The 22,076-nt window shown below is 38.6% G+C and overlaps 1 protein-coding gene across 6 annotated transcripts in view; it reads right to left on the bottom strand.

Moving 5' to 3' along the window:
* The window catches only part of FHIP1A (FHF complex subunit HOOK interacting protein 1A), a 211,542-nt gene that overhangs the window by 145,833 nt on the left and 43,633 nt on the right, over nt 1-22,076 (bottom strand). For 4 of the 6 annotated variants that reach the window (XM_070415308.1, XM_070415311.1, XM_070415313.1 and 1 more), the window contains exon 2: nt 7,421-7,539. The gene's annotated coding sequence lies outside the window, so the exon portion shown is untranslated. The remainder of the gene's footprint in view (nt 1-7,420; nt 7,540-22,076) is intronic. The other 2 variants (XM_070415310.1, XM_070415312.1) reach the window with 1 other exon arrangement.

The raw sequence follows: 22,076 nt of genomic DNA, 5'->3' as shown, positions 1-22,076 counted from the left end.
AGGAACAAACAAAAGTAGGGATGGCAGTGAAATAAGGGAAGCATCACCATGCATAGGGAAAAAGCTTAGAGACTGGGACTAAGAGAAGGGAAGAAAAGATCTCCATATAAAGTGGTACTTCTTTAGAACCAGTGTTTATAGTTTTTTAATAATTATTATAAATTTTTTTGAAAACCACATAATGCAATCTCTAAATTTACAAGCATCAGAAAGCTCTTTTGGTGAGCAAACTGCCTTGTCAAAGAGGATAAGCCTCAGAAAAATCTCAAATAGTAATCTGGGTAGGCAAGAAAGAACCATATTTTTCAAGGAAATAAATCCAAACATAATGGCTTCAGTGAAAAATCATCCAGGCAGTATTTTGCTAATAAAGCTCTGGACCCAAGCTTTCAGCTATTGAACTCAAAAAAGGCCACTTTAAATCACATCAGTTTGGGGCTTGAAGGAAACTCAAGACACATCCATTGGTCCAGATCATGGATAAAACTACTTGGGGCAGCTTGCTGAAGAGAGATAACTGGTAGGGTTTGCTCACCAGTGAGCCATCCAACACCTGCTGAATCAGAATCTTGAGGCATGAGGTTAGGACAGATTTACTGCTCTCTGACATTTTTGAAACAAGCTCACTGGATAATTCATGCGCACACCAACGTTTGAGAAACCCTAATCTATCTGGTCAGGAGACCAAGAGCTAGAGAAAATGAATGACTTGGACAATGGTCTGTCGCTAATGAGAGTGTCCAGAGCATTTCTCAAACGTTAACATGCATCAGAATTATTTAGAGGGCTTGTTAAATACAAATTTCTGAGCTCTAGCGTCAGAGTTTCTGATCCAAGAATTGACATTTCTAACAAGTTTCCCAGGAGAGGCTGCTGCTCATCTGGGGACCACAGTGTGAGGACCTCTGGTCTCTGCTGAAGTCATTAGTCACTTTTCTGAGGGCATCAATGAAGCCCTGCACCCTTAAAGACCAAGAAAGACAAAGTATTCCAAGAATGATGTTAAAAATGACATAGAAACGTGACCAAACATACATCATATACATTTATTCTAAGCCATTCTGTTCAATTGGAAGACACATACAGAACTGGAGAACATCCCAACTCATCCAGAACAAAATTATAAGGGTGATGAAACATATGAGGAGACAAAAATGAATAAATAAAATGACTAAGTTCACACACAAAAGTTTTTAAATCTATAAAATTATAAAAATACATGAACAGAATGAACAAATTGTAGAATGAGAGCATTAGATAGCTGGTTTGATTAAGAGGTCATTTTTAGGTATCTTTTTGAGTTATTTCCATAGAAAACCTAGTCCCGGACCAATCTTGAGACTAGATTTTGATTCAAAACCACTTTTGGTGCCCATCCAGCATGGCTCAGTGGTTGAGCATTAAGCTATGAACCAGGAGGTCACAGTTTGATTCCTGGTCCTGGCACATGCCCAGGTTGCAGGCTCAATCCCCAATGTGGGATGTGCAGGAGGCAGCCAATCAATGACTCTCTCTCATCATTGATGTTTCTATCTCTCCCTCTTCCTTCCTCTCTCAAATCAATAAAAAGATATACTTAAAAAAACACTTTGGAAATGGCTTGCCACTGGTTCCACACAAAGCCAGGGAAACCACAGAGAAACATTCTTCGCTCACCATCCCAATTCTGCTGGACTCAGGCATCCCGGTATTACATTCGAACGGATAGCATTTTGCTTCACTGCTACCCTTTTCTCGTGTAGATAGCTCTTGACCCTGAGATACTGTATTCAAATAATTCTCCCAACAGCTCAGAATATCTGTAATTGCCTCTGTCTACCTGCTATTTGTCTCACTGTTCTGAGACCACATCCAAAATCCATAACACATGAATTCCACGGACAGCATCTCCACAGGACTATCATACACGTTTTATACCAAATTGTCTTCTACCCTTTCAGGCCCATTTTTTACTTTTAGTCCTTGCTGTGCTACCTTTGGTATCTGTATCATTTCCTCCAAAGAAGTAATACACCTAAAGTGTTAGGTCCTTTCATTATCCATGTTACTCCCACACCCATCTAAGTCTCTCCCTCTACCTTCTAAGAATCTTCCCCAAGCTTTTATCTTAGTAACACATATTTGCTTTTGTATTCTCCCAAACCCACCCTCAACGCCCTCCTCTCCTCCCAAGAAATAACCACACTTCTAAGGGCATAATACTTGGTTTTTGACCTTTCCAAAATCAGTGTAAATATCATTGTGTCAGTGTACATAATTGCTTTTTAGAGCTAAGAGGCAAAACCAGGTTCCAAATAACTTTTGTTACACAGACAAGTGACTTGTTCAAGCTGGCTATAGATTTTCCTGGGATTTATTACTGGCTATTCTATTTTGTTTGTTTGTTAATCCTCACCTGAGGATATTTTTTATTTTTAAAGAGAGTGGAAGGGAAGGCAGGAGGGAGTGGAGGGAGGGAGGAAGGGAGGGAGGGAGAGAGAGAGAGAAGCATCAATGTGAGATACACATTGATTGATTGTCTCCCTCATGTGCCCCAGCTGGAGCCCGGGTTCGAACCTGCAACCCAAGTAAGTGCTCTTGACAGGGAATTCAACCCTTGACCCTTCAGTGCACAGGCTATGCTCTAACCACTGAGAACACTGGCCAGAGCATTACTGGTTATTCTTTATCATGAGAATGTTGATTCTGTTTAGGGTCTTGAAACAAAAGCTCCCAAAAACATTAGAGAATCTCTCATTGGCTGGAGTTAACTGGGAAAAGCCAGTAACAGGACACACACACACACACACACACACACACACCCCTACCTACCTACAGACCAAAACTCAGAGTTTGCTATAATTAAATTGCAAATATATGAAGTCATCATCCATTGAAAAACTAACATAAAACTTAAAGGCTCTATGCCTACCTACAATTATTAAATCTCAGTTTAAAGTGAGTTTCAAAATCCCTTTACTTTCTGAAATATCTTAATAAGAAACAGAGGACATAATAAGAATTCCTTCATAGACACAACATAGCCATTTGTGACTGATTTTCCTTATTCTAAACTTTCTTTAAAAATATAAACTTCTCTTAAACCAATCGTGTTGGGAAAACTGGATATCTACATGGACAAGAATAAAGTTGGATCCTTCCATTACACCATATACAAAAATTTACTCAAAATGGATCAAAGATCTAAGCATAAGAGTTAAAACTATAAAACCCTTAGAGGAAAAATATAGAAGAAAACTTCAAAACACTGGATTTGGCGATGATTTCTTAGATATGACACTGAAAGGACAGGCAACAAAAGTGAAAATAAATTTGAACTACATCAAAACTTAAAACTTCTGTGCACAGGACATAATCAACAGAATGAGAAGGCAAATTACAGAATGGGAGAAAATACTTGCAAATTATATAACTGATAAAGGATTAATATCCGCAACTCAACAACAAAAAGACAAATGACCTGATTTAAAAATGGGCAAAAGACTTTACTAGGCACTTCTCCAAAGAAAATATACAAATGGTCAATAAGCATATGAAGAAATGTTTAACATCACTAATCATTAGAGAAATAGGAATCAAAACCACAGTGAGATATCACCTCACACCCATTAGGATAACTACTATCAAAAAAATCCCTCAGTGTTGGTGAGGGCGTGAAGAACCTGGAACTCCTGTGTATTATTTGTGGGAATGTAAAATGGTGCAGCCACTATGGAAAATAGTATGGCAGTTCATCAAAAAATTAAAAATGACCATATGATCCAGTCATCCCACTTCTAGGTATATACACAAAAGAGGTGAAAACAGGAACTCGAACAGATATTTGTACACCCATGTATAGCAGCATTTTTCACAATAGCCAAAAGGGGGAAGCAGCCCGAACATTGGTCAACAAATGAATGAATATACATACAATGGAATACTATTCAACCCTAAAAAGAAAGGAAATTCTTACATATGCTACAATATGATTGACCCTTGGGGACAGTATTTCAAGTGAAATAAGCCAGTCACAAAAAGACCAGTGTGGCTCAGTGGTTGAGTGTCTACCCATGCACCAAGAGGTTGCCAGTTTGATTCCAAGTCAGGGCACATACCAGGGTTGCGGGCTGATCCCTGGTGGGGGGCTGACAGGGAGAAACCCATCAATGATTCTCTCTCAAAATAAATGTTTCTATTTCTCTCTCTCTCCCTCTCCCTTTCTCTATATATAAAATTAAATTTAAAATATTTTTTTAAAGACAAATACTGTATGATTCTACTTATATGGGGTATCTAGAATAGTTAAATTCATAGAAACAGAAAATAGAACAAGTGGTTGCCAGGGGCTGGGGGAGGAGTAAAGGAGAAGTTTTTATCATGTATATAAAGATTCAGTTTTGCAAGATGAAAGCATCCTGGAGGTCAGTTGCACAAAAATCTAAACATACCTAATACTAAACTATATACTTAAAATGGTTAAAATGGTAAATTTTGTGTTATGATAAAGAAACAATCATCTGAAGTAATAGACTTAACTTTTAAATCTATTGCCACATTTTTATTTTACATAAAGTATATTATTAACTGTCAATATTAACATGCCCAGAATGCTATCTATACTAATAAAAGGGTAATATGCTAATTAGACTGGACATCTTCCAGATGTCCTTCCAGACAAAGCCATGGTGGCAGGGGCCGAGGCAGAGGCGGTTAGGGGAGATCAGGCCGGCAGGGAAGGGCAGTCAGGGGTGATCAGGCTGGCAGGGGAGGGCAGTTAGGGGGCGATCAGGCCGGAAGGGGAGGGCAGTTAGGGGGCGATCAGGCCGGAAGGCAGGGGAGCAATTAGGGGCGAACCGGCAGGCAGGTGAGCAGTTAGGGGCATCAGGCCAGCAGGCAGAGGTGGTTAGGGGTGATCAGGCAGGCAGGCAGCGAGCAGTTAGGAGCCAGCAGTCCCAGATTGCAAGAGGGCAGTCGGACATCCCCCAAGGGGTCCTGGATTGGAGAGGGTGCAGGCCCGGGCTGAGGGACACCCCACCCTCCGTGCACAAATTTTGTGCACTGGGCCTCTAATAATATTATAAATATTAAAGTAAAGGTATAATTTGTAGGATTGAAAATATCTATAAAATAGTGAACTTTATACATAATGCTTACATTTTGTAAAATTAATAAATTTATAAGAATGATTACTAAAGAATGTACATAGTAATAAAAATAAGTTCATAGCAAAGCCTGTTTCATTTCATGTTAATACTCCCCTTGAAAGTTTCAGAGAGCTTCACAAATCTCAGGGCACTAGAAAGAAAGGATTTCCTCTGTTTGAACCATAAATTGCACAGCAAAACCCTCATCACATGTTTCCTGAAAAACGCTGGACTGGATGCTAAGTGCAGTGTGGCACAGATCCCAGGTGCTTCCAATGCTTACCTACCCTCTTACTCTTTAGCCTCAATATGAGTAAGAAACCTGAAGTACAAATTAGCAAATTTGAAGAGATGTTTCATAAAATTTAGTATTTGGCATCTAGATCTCAAATACAGATTTATCCATTTACATCCAAGAAAAAAATATATACATTTTTAATTTAGACTTAAAGTTCAAATACAGTTATATTTAATTACATTCTTCATTTGATCTAATAATGAGCTACTTGAGAACATAATCTTGTGTCAAAACAGTAAACTAAGATTACTGGTGTTGTTATATTCAAAGCAAAAATCAAGGAAATCACTGAATAAAAAATACAAAGATTAGTTAGAGGTAAAGAATGTCAATCTTTACCTTTAAAGGCAGATTCCTAAAATCTGCCTCTTACCATTCTGTTCCTGATGCTGAAACACTAGATTGGGGCCTAGTCATTTGAATTTTTAATGTGCATTTTTAACAACACTCTAATAACACTTTGAGGGGGAAAATGCAAAACACACCACCAGTAAGATATGAATTACAAAGTCTTAGAGGTATACCTTATAAGGAAATTCAGATCTCATTCTATTTAACCTGATTAATATAAGAACTCTTTCTACAATACTGACTGATTGACTGATTTCAATAAGAATACCAAAATTTAAGAAACACCAATCAAAAATGATATATGCACCCCTATGTTCATAGCAGCACAATTTACAATAGCTAAGATTTGGAAACAGCCTAAGTTCCCATCAGCAGATGAGTGGATTAGAAAACTGTGGTACATCTACACAATGGAATACTACACTGCTGTAAAAAAGAAGGAACTCTTACCATTTGCAACAGCATGGATGGACCTGAGAGATTATGCTAATCGAAATAAGCCAGTAAGAGAAAGATAAATATCACATGATCGCACTCATTTGTGGAATATAATGAACAACATAAACTGATGAACAAAAATAGAGCCAGAGACCTAGAAGCATCAATCAGACCGTCAAACCTCAGAGGGAAGGCAGGGGAGGGTGGGTATGGGGGGATGGGGGGTAAGAGATCAACCAAAGGACTTGTATGCATGCATATGAGCATAACCAATGGACACAGACAGTAGGGGGGTGAGGGCATATGCTGGGGGATGGGAGCGGCCGGGAAGAGGTCAATGGGGGGAAAAGGAGACTTATGTAATACTTTAAACAATTAAGAATTTAAATTTTAAAAGAAAGAATACCAAGATTTATATAGTCAAATAAATAATATATGCTTCTCTGTAAGATATGAAGCCTAACCTCTTATTTTAACAATATCATTGTTTAAAACTTAGAGTCACCTCTTCTTAGAATTAACTTTTTCAATACGGAACATGAGCCTCCAAATACTAGTACATATAAAAATTACAAGAAGAAAAACTGGTTTTGTTACATTATTGCTCCTTCTGTGTGTATGTGTGTGTGTGTGTGTGTGTGTGTGTTGTTTTTTTAATCCTTACTTGAGGATATTTTTCCATTGAATATTTTTTTTTAGAGAGAGTGGGAGGAAGGATAGGGAGAGAGAGAGAAACATCAGTGTCAGAGACACATCCATTGGTTGCTCCCTCTCATCCTGTACTCACCCCACAAGGCTGGGGATCAAACTGTTACCAAGGTACATGCCCTTGATTGGGAATTGAACGTACAACCCTTCATTCCTCGGGCCGATACTCTAACCACTGAGCAAAATCAGCCAGGGCTCCTTCTGTTTTTTTATTAAAATTAGAGCTCCCCTGATTCACCCAGTTCTAAAGTTCCTACTACTTTTCAAATACACCATCACAGAATTGAGATTTGCCACCACAGAAAACAGGATGCTTTAAAGAAAGGTAACAGAGAATCAAGATGCAGAGAAAATATTTAATGTTTTGAGTAGAAGATAGAGAATGGCCTCTCAAAAAGATAATGCTCACTTGGATATGTAAGTTCAACTGGGCTTTTTTAAGTACATTACTGAACAGTACTGAACACATATCAATAGTATTAAAAAGAGAAGACATTACCTGTGACCACTCTTCACTCACCTCCTGCGGGGTTGTTTTTGATCACTTCACTATCAGGGACAGAAAAAAATTTCTCCAACACTTGGCACTGCTGGAAACTCCAGGAAGACTTTCAAAATCTATAGAAATAAAATAAAAAATGTTCTACAATCATAAATAAACTATAAAAATCCAAACTAAGTTTTCCTAGTTTTTTTCTCCTCCCATTTTCCACCATTTGTTGTGCACTGAGTGGGCTCTTCTCAGATGGTGTTTACTTTATCATTTAAAAAATAAGCAAAAACTAAATCTTTATTTAGAAATCTGAATGCCAGCCAAAAATGAGAGACTCTCATTGGGTAATAGAAAGTAGAGAGGAGGATTCTTCCATCCTCTAAAAGAAGTTAAGTAATTATATGCTTCTTTTACAAGAGGGAAAAAAAAGCGAAACTAAATAAATCCATATCCATGCATCAGTAGCATCATGTTAGGTAATGACAACAAAATAAAAAATAGCAAAGAGAGGACCATAAATAACTTTCATAAACAATTTTTTCAAAATATGCAATACTCCCAAAATATTCCCAGGAACTGATGCTGTCCATTGTAATAACCTGGTTGTTATTTAACAGAAAAGGAGTGGAAAGGAAGACCAAATAATACAGGCATGCCATTTATTCACTATGAGTCTTTCCCTGCTGACTGATCTCGACCTGTGGGTCGCAAACAATGAAAGTACATCCTCCATATCAGATATTTACATTACGATTCATAACAGTAGCAAAATTACAGTTATGAAGTAGCAACGAAAATAATTTTATGGTTGGGGGTCACCACAACATGAGAAACTGTATTAAAGGGTCGCGGCATTAGGAAGGTTGAGAACCACTGGTAGACAAACGCAGTTTAGATGCATGTCCAGTAAGGTCTAAGTGAGATGATGGGAAGGTGCTTTCCCATAAATCACACCTGAAAGCAAGTCAGTGGCCAAGATGGGAGTGGCCACTGCAAGGGCGCAGAATCTAAATATATAAACTTCCAAACAAAGAAAGTCCTCTCTCCTCTCTTGGCTCCAGGGAGCCTGGCTCCTGTGACTCCTGCTGCAGGGGCACGCTCCCAGGCACCAGCTTGGCTCAGGGCCATGTGTGCCACACGTGGACTAATGGACTTTATTTAGCTCGGATACTGAACTACACGGGCTGCAACATGGAACAGGAACTCTGGACACTGTCCCTCCTCTGGCACTGCTGGACTCCAGCTGCTCCCCTTTCAGGACTGGCTTGGGGGAGATGGGACATTGGAAACTGAGGAATGTAACTCCACTCCAATAAAATCTTCCACATCTCATCCTCCCATGGGGGTCCTGAAAATGCTTATTTCTGTGGCACAAGAACCTCCACCTCATTCTCACGAGTGACCCGGGAATTTAATTCTCAAGTAACAGTACCTTTGACTTATCTAGACATTGACAGTTCAAAGGTCAGGTTTTTTTTGCCATCCCATGGGCAAAGTTTACTCTGGTTCTAGATACACATCTCATATCATCAGGATGACTGGGAAGATAACTTTCACAGCATAAATACATGGCTTGCACAAATACTCCCTATTGTACAATCAGAAGAAGATGATTTTTAAGAAGGTGGGGAAATTATCCTACCTGAGAGAAATACAGAGAACACCTAGAGGCATCCAGGACAGCATAACAAAAAGACCAACTCCAAACACTTGGAGATATAAAAGGCAGAAGCTAATGCAAATGCTAAACGAAACCATTATTCAATGTCAAAATCGGCAAAAGCTAGAGAAAATTTCCAAGAAAGATTTAACAACAAACAATACTACACTTAATAAAGCATGGAAACCATTTATTTGTCCAATGATGGAGGGGAGTAAGTAAATTTGATTCAATTATATCATTTACTTAACCACAATTTTGTCAGCCATCAAAAAATTTTGTGTTTATAATAAAATGGGGAAATGCCAATTAGCATATAAAAAAGAAAAAGACAGGGTACAACGTTGTAATTACACATAATCATAATTACTTACACAAAAGCAAAAAACAAGATGCAACTTGTTCTGATGTAGCCATATTACGTAAAATATTTCCCCCTCTTTAGATGGGTTAAGGTGAGCAATTCAAGTCAGAGTCTAGTACAACAAATAAGTCTTTTCAAAATCTCTGTTTAAGGGTTTCCCAAACCCCAAAGGATGAGCCTTTCATTACTATAATAATTTTTCTGCAACAGTCCAATGTATTAAAAGATGGCTTCCTAAAAAGTTACTAGAAGAGGTTTTGAATGTGTGTATTTTTATCTACACTTGCCTTAAAGGCTTGGAATGGAATACCTTTTCTTATAACAAATGTTCCATGAAAGGAAAAAATGGGGTGAGGGGTTCCTCAGAGTGACCTAAATCTTCAAAACTAGGCACAGTGGTGGTAGTGACCAGGCATAAGAAGAGTGAGTATGGGGCATGAAATGTAAAGGATAACATGTGTGGTGCCAGATGCATACTAGAGTTACTGGGGGGGTCACTTCCTAAATTATATGTCTAACCTTCATGCTCTACCCCTGAAACTAATACAAAATAATACTGTCAACTGTAATTGAAAAAATGAAAATAAAGGAAGACTAAAGGATAACATTTCACATGCAAATAAACAAAATTTAAATTAAAACTTCCTCAGGACCTTTAAATCTGCCTCCTTCACTCTAATCCAGTGGTTCTCAACCTTCCTAATGCCGCGACCCTTTAATACAGTTCCTCACGTTGTGGTGACCCCCAATTTCATTGCTACAAATTGAACATAATGAAAGCATAGTGATTAATCACAAAAACAATATGTAATGATATATGTGTTTTCCGATGGTCTTAGGCGACCCCTGTGAAAGGGTCGTTCGAGCCCCAAAGGGGTCGCAACCCACAGGTTGCGAACCACTGCCAGTTAATCATTTATTTAAGCACCTGGGACCTTGCAGTATAATTCATATTCAAAACTCTGGGCATTTCATTGCAAGAGGTTTTACAAGTCACAGAATCCTCCTTCCTCCATAATCCCACATGAGCAGTTTTAGCGCCATGTATGCGAGTGACACAGGCTCTTCCACTGCCTCGTAAGGATTACAGATTGCTCCCAGATGCTTTTCAGGCTATTTCAAGCCTTTCCTCGTTCGGTGACTCTTGAATTATGAAAGGGCATCTCTAATTCATGAGAAATGCTTCTCCCATCTTACTGTTCATTATCATTTATCCTCCCTTTACACACTACATTTTTAAGCACCCCCACACGTAGGCTTTTACTTAGGTAATAAGGCATCACTGTGTATCGCTAAGAGCTTTACTGGGAACCCCTCTTATATTTTACCATCATGATTCCGCCAGCAGCAACTTCAAAGGAAGCCGTGTCCTTTGACAGTAATGCACAGAATGACATCGAAAGCAAGGTTAAACGGAACTCAAGTAAATGAAAAGGACTCTAAAAATTCACTAGGTCTTGATAATTCACTTGGTTGTCATCTCATTTAAAAACAAAATATGTCTCCTGTTAAAAAGAGGAAAGTTGGCAGCTAGCGATTCAGTCACACTCAAATCTGTCCCCAGGCAAGTGCTTTCCTTCTAACACAACATTCTACCTCCACATAATCAAATCCTATCCATGCTAACCCTTCCATGTAATAACTATGTCACATCCCTAATTTCAACAGAGGAACAGAATTGAAAGCTCATTTACAGATGGCATGAATTCACTGAATTTAGACCTCTACTGTGCTGAGTTCAGAAATCAGCTAATAAGCAGGGAGTGTGCAAAAGGCACCAAATGAACAAAGGGGTGGGGAGGGAGGGGTGATGATAATTAATATTCACATCATGGATTTCTCCCTGTATCAGTAAAACAAATGTAGGAGGTGTGCATTTATCCATAGCGCTGCATTAATTGACCTGTGCTTTCCTATAGGGTAATTAACAAATCAATCAATGAAGGCATAAGTCTCAAACAACTCATCGAGAGTTTTCAAATACATGGAGTTGACGATGAGCTGATTATTGAATAATTTCATTCTCCAAAAGAGCTGAACTGAGACACAAGGTTATAGTCACATGTGGAAACTTGCAGAGTAGAACAAAATATTCTACGTAGGCCCACAATCATCACCGACTTGATTAAGTATATTAATAGTAACTCTGCCTATTAAAATGGATGAATCTAAATCCATCCCTGAATTTTACAAATGACAAAACTGAAGCAGAGGGAGACTAAGTGGCCTGTGCAAAATGAAGTACTAGCTGGTAAACGTTGAACACAAAGGTAGAATCTTTATTTTCCAACCCACCATCATGCTCTTCTCTACAATAAGTTCACAATTTCTCAACTAGCTGCCCATTAAATTGATTTCATTCCTCCTTCCAAACAGCAAAGCTTTTAAAAGCTTTGGAAAAGTTGAATCAAATGAACCTTCAATCTTCAATTTCCATTCAATCCACCCCTGAAATTTTTACATTAATCATATATAATTCTCTGTTTACCCAAGAAACCCAGTGCAATTTAGATGACTTTGGGAGAGTCTCAACCACCAAACAAATTAGTAAATTGCAGCATATCAGAGGAGGAAAAGCAGAGGGAGAGAGGGAGAGAGGGAGAGAGGGAGAGAGGGAGAGAGAGAAGGAGAGGGGGAGTGAGGGGGAGGGAGGGAGGGAGGGGGGGAGAGAGAGAGAGAGAGAAAGAGAGAGAGAGAGGAGGAGGAGGGACTGACTACAGGCATCTGAAAAATAAACCAAGAATACTCATTTATTAAAATGAATAATGAAGGCGAACAAAACCAAAATTCAAGTACTAAAGTGATGTTTTCCAACATGACAACTACTTGTGAGATGTTTCTTAAAGAAAAAAAAAAGTAGTAATTGTTTAAGGTTCTATATTCAAATAAATTTGGAAAATGTTGCATTTTAAATATCCCTCTTGAATATGCACAAAGCACATAATGTGGATAAGGTCGTAGGAAGGCCTGCAGGAGGGAACCCTGCTTTGTGTAATCCAATGTGTCCATCACATTGGGCAGCCTTGGCTTGCAGAGCTTGCATAGACATCCTCCAAGAAACACTTCCTACTCTATTGTGAGGTGCTTTTCTTAAATCTGTAATTGTGATCTTAGATTCTATCATAGGCCTTTTCTATAAAAATAATATCAAATATAAGTAGGAAAGAAATCATAAGATGATGAATGTCATTAATGAATTTTATATTACTGAACCCTTCTTTCATTCCTAAAATAACCCTCACTTGCGATGGTGCATTATTCTGTGTGTGTGTGTGTGTATTATTCTTTTAATGTGTGCAAAGTACATATTAAACGTGTTATCTCACTGGATTCTCTAAGCATTCTACAAGGCAGATGCTATCTCGGCAGCTCTGGCTCTCACTCAGGCTCCTCCAGCTCCCCTCTTCACCGCTCTCCTCCTCACTGTTCCTCATTACTCCTCACACACACACCTAGCTTACTCTCACCTCAGGGACTGTGCAGTGCCTGCCAGACTTGCTGTTCCCCGAGATCCTCTATCCCCAGGTGTCCTCACATATCACTCCTCTCTCTATTTATGTCTCTGCTTACATGTCACCTCAGAGGCCTTCCCTGCCTATCCCACATGAAACAGAAACTGCCTCCCAATCTTGTCAGTCTGCCCCTGACCCTGCTTTATTTTTTTTTTGTAGCAACTGTCACCATCTAACATATTTTTCTTAACTTGTATTAATTTATATTTCATTTCCACAGTAGAATGTAAGCACCATGAGAGCAGGGATTTTGTCTGCTTCGCTCATTTCCAGAACCAAGTATAGGCCTGGCACATAGAAATTACTTAATATTTGTTCAATGAGTGAATGAATGGCCATTTTATAGACAACAAAACTAAAGCATAAAGCAATTATGTAACTAAAATCACATAGTGGCAGAGCTGAGACTGAAACCCAAGTTTAACTTTTAATTTTCTACCCTAGCCATTAAAACAAATGGCAGGGGATTTTTAGGCCATAGAAAGTGCTCATGTAACCCTATGAATACTAAAACACAAGTTTGTGACTCTGGTAAAAGTCAGAGGAAAACTGTGCAGACAGTCCCTGTACAAGGTAAGCAAAGGAATAAAGAATCAGCCCTAACCGGTTTGGTTCAGTGGATAGAGCGTTGGCCTGCGGACTGAAGGGTCCCAGGTTCAATTCCGGTCAAGGGCATGTACCTTGGTTGTGGGCACATCCCCAATAGGGGGTGTGCAGGAGGCAGCTGATGGATGTTTCTAACTCTCTATCCTTTTCCCTTCCTCTCTGTAAAAAATCAATAAAATATGTATTTTTAAAAAAGAATAAAGAATCAGAAGATAGCCTCCAAAGAATTCCTTGGAAATTATGGGCATTCTATTAAGACAGCTCTGTTCTCTCAATACCCATGAGCCTCACAGCAAGCATCATGAAGCTCTGACCTTCATCCATATGTGTCCTTCCATATCTAGAAGATAAAACTGGATGCTTCTGGGCCGAATGGCCATTAAACATGTGTTTACTCCCAGCACTCGCAGAGATACTGCTCCCCTGGAGACTAGCCATATTACCACCGGCACACACACCAAGCACCTGGCTTTGAAAAATTATTTGCTCTCTCTTGATTTCAAAAGGCAATTTACAATTAGATAGTCTTCATGTTCTTCCCCTCTTCTATCGTCAGGATACTTTCTTAAACCAACTTTAGGCTAAAAACAAAATTTCACAAATCTCCATTTCTGATATTAAAAAGTATCTTTAATTTTTTTTTTTCAGAATCCAATCAAACCCTGCATTTTAGAACTGAGGAGCGGATCCAGCACTGCAATGCGTCACATTTCATCCCATCAATGGAAAGCATAATGAGCAAAGACTGAGCTAGTGAGGCATGACTGTTTTGAACCTATGAATCTAAATCGCAAGGCTCGTTTATGTTATTTCTAACTACTAAATAAAATTATTTTCTAGCATTTAACTATCCAATTACAGTAATTCTTCCACCAGCACACACTTGAGGAATGCCACAAAAGCCCTTTTTCTAAGAGTTCATTCTATTGTTGCTCATAACCTTCTAAATATTTCTCTAGTTGGCTTCTATTCAGAGCTAAATGGGAGGCAGTAAAAATTATGGAAAATGTATGCAACTGCTTCAAATACATCACCCAAAAGGAGAAAAACGATATTAGAGCTATATTATGAGTTGTGAAATTATATGTCCTTCCCCTAGTCTTCAGTTTCAGTGATAGGTAAGGAAATGGACAGACTGGTCAAGTTCCAAATCCCCTCCTATTTATACAAAGCCTAACTCTTCCATCTCAAATTCTAACCGTGGTCAAGGCCAGAACAAACACCTTTCCTTCACATTTTTATACAACTTCACTTTGTAGGCCACAAATACAAGCTTTCACACTGGAGGAAGCAGATTCCAGTGCACCAGACAAATTTCAGCTCTCTTACACCAAGCTGCTGATTGTTCCCTTAATTTTTTCAGCTGTCAAGATAGCGAACAGAGGAAAAGGACCTTTTTATAAACTGTGAAGTGTAACCAGATATGCTTGCCCTTTAAGCAATTAACACAGAGAAAGGTAAAATGGAACTCCTGTTAAGGTTTAAAATTGAGCTATGAAAATTATATTCTCGCACTTGACCAACATGTTGCAAGATTTTAATAACATGAGATTACTAAAATGAAGTCAATTGAAGTCCATTTTTACATTTCATGGGCCAAAAATGAGACATTAAAGAAGAAATTTTTAAAGTAACATTTAAAATACATTTTATAAAATTAATGGGGGGAAAAATGACAATTGTGCCAGTTCAGAAATGCCTTAAAATAGGGAAAAGAGAGTGTGTAAAGTGCATTTTAGCTATATAAAAAAGGAGTATTAAAATTAAAAATAAAATAAAAATTAGCATTGAGAAAAAGTCACCTTAATAAAACTCAGCTTAACTCAAGAAAATAATTATTCACCTTACATAGTACTATTTCATTTTATTTAGTCCTTTCTCTAAGAAGTTTAGAGATCTTTATAAATATTGTCCACTAAACCCTCCATTTACTAGTATAAAAGGAAAAGTCATTGTTATCATTTGCAAACATGCAAGAGATTTTAATAAACAAAAAAAAAAGAAGAAGAGATAGAAAGTTTCAACAAAGAAGACTGAAGTACACTCTTTTTTGGCTTGAGGTTTTGGAAGAGATGGGGTGAAACACAATAAACACAGGAATGTACGTAATACAGGACTGGCTTAAGTAAGAAAACAGATCTGGAGTCTACTGGCCAACAGTCTTGCCACAGATTTGCAGGAAAAATAAGCTTAGCAGAATCCCAGTTTACCCTCCAACATTTGAAAATACCTTTTTTTATATCAACTTTGAAATCAAGCTATGTCAAGCACATTTGACAATTCTAACAAACAGACCAACATCAGACATCACCACTTACATATCTGTCTGAATCTGAGCAGCAAGAAATGTTCAGAAGCATGAAATAGCTGACAAAATTCTTTATTATGAAATCCCTAACAGAGAACATGAAGACAATGAAGCAAGACAAGTCGCTACAAAAAAATAGCAAGAGGAAAAGATGCCACTATTTTCAGAGGCAGGCTCACAAAGCAAAGTGCAGCAAACACCCTCTGCAGTCACAGGGCACCTTGTACATGTCTCTATCAATATTTATTTACATTTTTATCCCCCTAGATCTTGAAGGCAAGGGCCTGGCCTATGAGCCACTGAATGCAAATACATGAACCAAGTGTTCAGTTAGTTAACCTTTCTTAAGTTCTCTTGACAAAAAATATTCAGTGTGTTATGTAAATTAAAAGATACAAAAAAAAAAAAACACCTTAAAAGCCAACTGGCAGGGGAAGGGTTTTTATTTATTATTATTATTATTATTATTAATTATTATTATTATTAAGGCAAAGCTCTTTTGAAGTCAGACCCTATGTCACTGGACTCTAACGTTATGGTAATATGTTTTACAAAAAAACACACCTTATAATCGAACAGATATTTCCTATCCCTACATATGTCCAGAGACCTCAACTGTCCAGACAGGTGAATATACAACCTTAAAATAACAACTTCAAAACACAGCTGCAAAATACACAACCTCAAACCACCCATCAGGTTTCTGGGCTACCTGATTGGCATGCTGTTAAAACTGATTTACCTTCTCTATTTTAAAGTGAACAGATTCTACAATAGTAGTTTCCACAACAGAAAGCACAGATTCAGAGTGCTGCTGTTTTTTTTCTTATGAGAAAAAAATAAAGTTAAAAAAAAAAAAGATAGATGCCAGGAGAGACCTGGAGTTAAAACAAAAAAACAAACAAACAAACAAGAACTTCAGGAAACTTCTTTGCCTCAGGCTCCTTTCTAACCTCAATTATTTGAATCTATTCTGTTTCTTCCAATAAACCTAAAGACCACTAGGATGTGCTGGGGGACTGATAGCTACATGGCCCTGGAGCTGCTGAACCAAGCATCACTGCTCATCTCCCTTGATCTCCTATGTATCTGCACTCATAGGTTTCCCCAAGATAGAAGCAACAAAACAACCTCATTCAGGTGCAAATGTGATCTCTGGCACGGAGCTCTGACTTTGAAAGGTCAAGTCCACACCACGCAGCACTTGAGGTAATTAGCTAACTTCATGCCCACTGTCTTTGCCCCACAAATTAAAATCCTGCAGCGAAAATGCAATTTGGCCCAGCCATCCTGACTCAGTGGTTGAGCTTCAACCTATGAACCGGGAGGTCACAGTTCAAATCCCAGTGCGGGGCATGCAGGAGGCTGCCAATCAATGATTTGCTCTCATCATTGATGTTTCTCTCTCTCCATCTCTCTTCTTCTCTGAAATCAATAAAATCATATTTCCCCAAAATAATGCAATGTGGCCAAAGGTCAAAGGAAAAAAAAAAACTTCAGTAAAAGAATGCTGAGGACAAAGACATTATTATTAAACTCCTAATACTGTCATTAGTGGCTTGAAAAACACAGAGGTTTCATTAGATAGACTGTATGGAAGCAGGACAGGAATCATCTTCTCTTATTCTCTTTACTGTTCAACAAAATCACAAATGTACAAACCCTAAAATTAATGCAGATATTCTATATTTCCCCCAAAAAAAGCATAAATGACATTAATATGTACATTCCTCATAGAAATATGAAGTGACCTACTCTAAGTTAACATAATCAAACCCCTGATTTGTTTGAATTACCACCCCACTTGCTAATACCTTTCTGCCCACCCAATGCCAGGGAACTAAAGAAATGACCGATATCCTGATGTCCTTTTCAATGACCCCCATGAAGTAAGAGTAATTCAAGTCAGAACGAGATCTTTATAAGAAGTTTTCTAAGCACAAATATTCCTTTTGTAAAATGTTCTGTCCCCAAGCCCTCAGCACAGACACCTTTTAGATGCCAGCCTGTCTTAACACACATACTCTCCCTGCTGACCGAATCATAGACATTTGCAAAATAAAAGTAAATTAAATATGCACATGTACAACTTTCTTTTCTACACCATTAGACAAAAAGCACAAGTAGAATAAGTGAGTCACTGACCTCTGGCTTGAACACAAATAGAACTACCCTATCACACATTATTTTAAAATGCAAAGCACTCTCTCAAGTTAATTTGTCACTTGGAGAATCACTATGCTTTTATAACAATTCATTTTTGAGAGGCCCTCAGCACAGTTTTCCCCTTAACCTTCTCAATTTATCTTACATTGCTACTCTTCCACAGCAAACTTTTATGTGCAATTTTAAGACTGTAATGTAAGTTACAAGGGTACTCATCTTTGAAACCCAACGAACAATCTAATGAAAATGAGGAGATGCTATCGGCTGCCAATGACTTGCTCTCTCCTGAGCCAACATGCTAAAAAATATAATCAGGTAGACTTTTCTATGATCTTTGTGGAGAAGAAAAGAAGATGGATGGGAGCCAGCTTTTATTTGACTGTGAAGTGGGGAGATTATATCTATAAAGATTTGTTTTAAAATTGCTAAAATAAGGCCCCAAAAAATCCACAATGTGAACATGATCCATTTCCTTTAGAGAGAGAATAATGATGTTAGATCAGTTAAACAACCGGCTTTTTAAATCCACAATAAACTTTTAAGACTTCTCTAGACATCATCCAAGTGTATTTAGATGTAACCAGAGCATGAACTAGTGGGAGTGTCAGATGCTTTCAGATGACAGGCAAACCAAGTGATATTGTTTCATGCTTTTCTCTAAGCCTCAGTGTCCTCAACTATCAGTAGGAATAAATAATACCTCCTGCTCTGTATACTTCACAGATCTTAAACACACACACACACAAAAAAAAAAAAAAAAAACTATACCTGAGCCCTAGCTGGTTTGGCTCAATGGATAGAGTGTCGGCCGGCGGACTGAAGGGTCCTGGGTTTGATTCCCGTCAAGGGCACATGCCCAGGTTGTGGGCTCGATCCCCAGTAGTGGGCGTGCAGGGGGCAGCCAATCAATGATTCTCTGTCATCATTGATGTTTCTATCTCTCTCTCCCTCTCCCTTCCTCTCTGAAATCAATAAAAATATATTAAAACAAAACAAAAACTACACCTGAAACTTCTGGATACACACAAGTATGCATCCTTTCCACCACTAGAAACAGCAACATGTGATTGCACAAGTTAAAGAACCAATCCTACTCTACTTAAGTAGACAGTAACATTTGAGGAGACCACAAGGCAGGCTAAAAGATGATTGCCAATCCCCTGAAGCTCTTCCATCTCAAATGACTGCAAATCTTAAAACTGTTATTCAAAAGCAGCTAAAGCAATAATCAATCAGCTTTGGGGGGGGTGAGGGTAGAGGGGTGCAGAGATCTTTTCCAGAATCTGATGAAAACTATGGACCTTCTATCCACAAAAAGTCACATCCATTCATACAAGCAAGTTTATTTGTCTGTTATCAAGGGTGGTTCTTGGATCCTACACTAGGAATCCCCAGCTCCAGACTGCCGAGTGACTATCTGGTTCATCAGAAAGACACAGAGAAAATAAACTGGTTTACAATGTTAACATGGAGATGATCATGGTTACTTGGGGGCTACACTTGGGAAATCCTCCCTCACTCTCTCACCGGGAAGAGGAGCTGAAAGGTCTGTGATTCTGAGTTACCTCAGCAGTATTCAGACAAATGAGGCTCTGATTGGTCAAGCAGAAAATCACTTCCTTTCAGAAGCAACCACACTTGCAACACCTAAAAATAGTGTCCATGTACATCCAGTGGCAGCTTCAGAATCTCCATATAAAAAGGACCAAGAGATGGTAATCTAATCGAAAGGCAGACCTAGGGGGTTTTGTTGTTTGTTTTTTAAGATTAAGTTGCTTAGTTTTTCACATAAGATCAAGAAAACCAAATTTCCATAGCAAAGCAAGAAGTTTGCTAGAGAAAGGGGGGAGAAGGGGAAGGGGGAAGCAGCCAACACTTGGTGCTATCATGCTGTTCTCCAACACCCGTGGTTCTCAAAACTTTAATGTGCAGCGGAATTACAGAGAAGCTTGTTAAATACAATTGCCGAGCTCCACCCTCAATGTTTCTGATTCAGCAGGTCTGTAGTAGGGCCAAGAATTTGTATTTTAACAAGTTTTAGGAGATGTTGCTGCTGCTGTTAGTCAGGGGAACATACTTTGAGAATCAGATCTATACAATTAGAGCCTATGCTGTATAGGACATCCCAACTTCTTGAGAATATCATAGTCTCCATCAGATGCCACTCAATCACTCAACATCTTCTTACTTGTGGTTCCTAAGGGTACACACTGGTTGGGCTGCACATTCACAAAACACAATAAGCTTCTTGATGACTGGTGAGTGTTACACGCAGAGAAATGCAGAGGAAGAACTCTGAGCAGTTCTGTTTTAAAGTTTTGCTCTCAGGAAGCAATAAAAAGCAAATTGGTGCTAGGAAGATTAAACATTTGGGAAAACTCCCATGACTCCAGAGCTGTGGTTTTCAAATTGAGCTCCACAGAGCCCCGATGTCATATCCAGATACCTCGAGCGTTGGGATGGGCAGGCAGTAGAGAAATAAAAGAGGATTTTGGTCTCCCATTTCAGTCCCTCTCTGAACTGGAAGTTCAGTTTTTCTCTGATTTACATGTTGGCATAAATTATATTTATTAGTGGTTTTACTGTCCCTTTGAGGGAAAGAAAATTTAAAGAACACTGGATTTGATTACCTCTCTGAGTCCCTCTAATTCTGTGATTCCATTAAATACAACAAAGGTTGACTGGCACATTCAAAATATAAAAATATCAAACTGGCCCAGGAGGCTGACAAAACATTAAAACTAGCACCAGAATGCGTGGTTAGCAGTGAGCTCACACTTGGGTCTGGTATGAGGATCTGGGTATCATACACGAGAGCTTCCAAACTCACTGAGGGCAGCAACTGAACATCTGTAAATGGCATACAAAAGCCAGACAGACTCTAGTGGTGATTATCTTTACTTAAACTTGCCCTGTCAAGCAGACACCTTGCAGAAACACCTTGCATGGTATTTTCAGTAAATACCATGGTGATACCATGAGATACAGCACATGATGCCACATGCTCAGGAAAAAAAAAAAAAAGACCATCTCAGTAAGTCAGTACCTTGCAATCCAATTCCAACAGATGATCTAAACTGTTCAGCAAGACCCATCTCTTCCAAACCAAAGCAACCAGGATGTCCACCACTCATATCTGTTCTAGGGGCCATGGGTGATGGATAGAGCACCAGGCAGAGGTGTTATTTATTCATTATTTCATTCAACAAAATGTTTTCTGAGCTCCTTTAGCAATAATGAACAACAACACACAGTCTGAAATCTCAAAAGGAGCTTACAGGAGCCCTGAAAAGAACTACTCTCAGCCAATCAACACTGTAAAGTCATACCTAATGGCACAGGGAACTACCTTAGAGTCCAAAGTCTAACTCAAGGCAGCAATCACAAACAGTTAAAACTATCCTTGAAAATGCCCTGAAATTCCTCATAAAATATAACACTATACTGCCTCTCACTAACTCTAGTTTTCCCAGCCATTTGGGCAAGACTATTAACTCCTCAGGTAAATATCAAAGGATTTCACTTGCATTTTATGGGTCATGCAGTTAAACCCAATGCTCAAGCTCTGAGAGGAAATGCAATCTCCCTACAAAGTGCAGGCTCATATCTCCCATCTCATGTTCACTGTAGGACTATGATCATCTTATTTCAATTGTTACTTCTTGTCCTTTTTCTTTTCTTTTAGCCACGTGCATGAGTTTAATTCCCATGAGTATGATATGCATATAAAGACTCTGTTGTAATATCACCATCTTATTACTTACCCAAAGTCATGCCCAAAATGCCACCATCTCTTTGAGTCAACATACTGTGAATCCTTCTTTTGAATACAAACATATAACAAAGAAGGGGCTATATACCCCCTTTGAACAAGAGAATAAAGGTTTTTACCAAATTAGCTCCAATTACTGGGAGAGACTAGGGACACCAGAAAGTGAACAGGTAAGTTTTGATAAGTGGAAAGAAAATCAAGAAAGATTCAGAATATGAAATATTAGTAGCCCTGAGCATGAATCCATGCGCCAGTAGCTCGCTGCCGCCCTCCT

This window comes from Myotis yumanensis, unplaced genomic scaffold, assembly GCF_028538775.1.
Source record: "Myotis yumanensis isolate MYYU_CA2020_CCGP unplaced genomic scaffold, mMyoYum1.0.hap1 SCAF_5, whole genome shotgun sequence".
In the NCBI taxonomy this organism is placed as follows: Eukaryota; Metazoa; Chordata; class Mammalia; order Chiroptera; family Vespertilionidae; genus Myotis; species Myotis yumanensis.
Note: the sequence above shows the minus strand (reverse complement) of the source record. Positions and strands in the feature narration are given on the sequence as shown.